The sequence below is a fragment of the Rhipicephalus sanguineus genome, chromosome 1 (genome assembly GCF_013339695.2).
Source record: "Rhipicephalus sanguineus isolate Rsan-2018 chromosome 1, BIME_Rsan_1.4, whole genome shotgun sequence".
Lineage (NCBI taxonomy): Eukaryota > Metazoa > Arthropoda > Arachnida > Ixodida > Ixodidae > Rhipicephalus > Rhipicephalus sanguineus.
This window is the reverse complement of record NC_051176.1, coordinates 311,251,862-311,254,965: the sequence shown is the minus strand read 5'-3', so window position 1 is coordinate 311,254,965 and position 3,104 is coordinate 311,251,862.

The following is a 3,104-nucleotide window of genomic DNA, read 5'->3' as shown; positions in this document are numbered from 1 at the left end:
AGAGAGTGCGCACCGGCCGAATTATTACGTTGCACGCTCTAGAAAGGTTACAGTGCTGGGCAGTATCGAAGATACATGTATCTTAGATAATATCTTAGATGCTCTTTGGCTATCTGTATCTGTATCGCGATACGTCTCGCAACACGATCGTCTGTATCTGTACTCCCGAATCATTTAATAATGTATCGTGTATCTTAAGATACAAGATACTGCTATGAACGAAAGAAGGGGACTTCTAAGGGCCCGTTTTTCTTTGTTAGAGACAATATTTGTCTGTTAGTTCTCATAGGTACTGCTATAGCGACATCACCGTGCGATAAAATAACTTTGGCTTAGTATTCCTCACAAGCTGATACTGCTACCACTGAGCCACCTGAATACAGTGAGATTCTTTTATTTTTCAGCGAGAGTCCTCCAGCGAGGGCCGGCGAGGTGGGTGCGCGTCCGTATGCGTGGAGCAGTGCACATAGTGGCGCTCGCGCCATATACACAAAAACAAGCGCGCGAACGTCTACGCGCGTTCGAGCTTTCGTTTTCTTGGTATTTCTTTCCGTTAACAGCGAAACTGTTATAGCTCGGCGTAAAGTATGTGGCCATGCCCGAAAACTATCATCATCATGAACAGGTATCTGCCACAGAGTTTGGGCAGATCCCACTACCACGGCCGCTACATAAAAAGGAGGTGCGGCCTGTTGCGTGCCGCCGAAGCTGCGTCTCGGGCCTAGTCCACCTCGCGCCCGCTCTGACGCCAATGCTCGTCCGCGGAGAAGCGCTTCCACACACGCATTGGTACGCGCGACAGTGACTCTGATCAGGCCGTAAATAACGCTTTTGTAGTTGCACATCACAGGTTCGATACTGAAGTCGTTATGTGCGAACAGTTTGCCCTAGGAGTGCCAATCTTTTATAGAGTGGGCCTCAATACTCTCCATGAATGCTGCCCGTTTGACTTGCCTGAAATGAAAAGTGTCGCTGAATCACTTATCCCGTTAATGGGGAGGCAGTCGCCGTGTAGATTCCAAGGGCTGACGTATCGGTCCACCGAAACGCACCACGAGAGCACGCACAATTTAAATGTAGATTCTTTTAGTGCGTCAACGAACGCCGGTTGTGGTACAAAGTCCGAGTTAAGCCAAGAGTTGACAACACAAACAAAATGTGTTCTCAATTCAGGCAGTACAAGCATCACACAAACTTGCACACTCGGCAGGTATCAATTACAACTCACAACATCCCTTAGATGGTGTTTACAACAACGGGAACAAACTTGCTGTGCTACAAATGCACTCTCACCCATTCGAAACTATCCAAGAACACTTAAAGGCCTTGAATATTCACCAAACGTGTTGGGCCCACAATTATTCGAACGTTTCTCGAATATTTTTCTTCCAGGAAACACTTAAACGAACTCCAGCTCTGATCACCGTCATTCAGCGACACTCTTCAAAACAGTGCTCCCAGGCGTCATCACTCGATTCTTCAAAATCGACTGACCGCACTACACGACTCACTCAAAAAACGACTTCTTCGCCGACTTCACCATAATGTCCTACCCTCCGTCGTCTCTCGTGTGGATGCTTCCCGGTTTCGCGAACATTCCAAGTGATTGTTCGGCGCGTAGCACGTAGCACACCGACAGCTAAGGGAAAGGGATTCGTCTCGCGGGTTCGCTGCGGAAACGGTCGGCTCCACTTTGATTTCTCGAATTCTCCCGATATGCGCAGGCGTTAGGCTGTCGCGACGGCGTCTTCGGTGGAGAGGGTAAGGACACGCCCGGGGCGCATTTTGATGCTTATTTTTTTTTTCGTTGCACGCGCCCTTTGAGGAGGAACAGTCGGGGCGGTGACTTGATGATGCCGTCAGGATGCGGCGGCGCTCGTTTTAGCGCTCGTTTGTTACAAAAAGAAGTGCTCTATTACGAATATTACGCTTCCCGACATTGCAGATTGCACGGGAATACGTGGTACTTCACAGTAGCGTCTTTTCACGCGTTCGAGTTGAACAGTGGCACACAACAGCTTCGCGGCATCACACCACTGGAAAAAACCGTCTGCCACACACGCGCGCACCAAAGAACCGTACTCAGTACAGGAACATGAGGCAAGTTGCCCACACACGCGATCATACACAAGAAAAACACGAGAAAGCACACGGAAAAGCACACGGACATGCATGAATCCTGAGGCGACCACATTGTAACACGAACCGGCGTCTGCTTTGTACTGGAGTAGTGGCGCCCTCGCACAAAACAGCGGCGGCAACTGTCAACTCAGCCGAGATGCGTTCGCCCATTGACGGCGGCGCGATGCAACAGGCCGCATATTTTTATGTAGCGGTCATGCCACTACTCACCGCTACGGCGTGGCTTGTAATAAAACTGAACGAGTACAGAAGAGAAAGAAAGAAGAAAGAAAGAAAGAAAGAAAGAAAGAAAGAAAGAAAGAAAAGAAGAAGAAAGAAGAAAGAAAGAAAGAGACAGACGGAAAGAAAGATATAAAGAAAAAGAAAACACAAAATTTACGCCGAAAAAAAATTGTTCACTAGTCGGGATTCAAACCCGCGTATCTTCGATCCGAAGGCGAGCGTATAACCACTCGGCTATACAGGCACGCGAGCACAGCACAGCGTAGCCTTTTATAGCATAGGCAGCAAGGGGATGGGAAAGGGAAGTGAGGTGAGGAGGAAAGTATAGTGGCGAGGAGGAGGAGGGAAGGAGGAGGCGAGATAGTAAAGCGTAGCAGAAAGAATGAGAAAGAGAATTATAGAGAGAACGAAATGCAGAAATAAAAAGAGAGACAGAGAGAGCATCAACGAAAAGAGAGAAAGAAGTAGAGACAGAGAAAAAAGATAGGAAGAAAGAGGAAGCAAGCATCGCGTTGTTTAGCGACCAGATACCGCACCGCCTGGCCAAGCCGTGCATGCGCAGTAGCCAAGCCACGCCCACCGACTGAGACAACGCGCGCAACCTCTGCCCTATATTGCATAAAGCCACGCATCTCGAAGCTAGACGTTTCGGCCGACGGACAGTACGAGCGGCGACAAGCCCGTGCTTCGCTGTACCAAGCTTGCGCACTTAGTGCAAACTGCCGGTAATTATTGTAGTT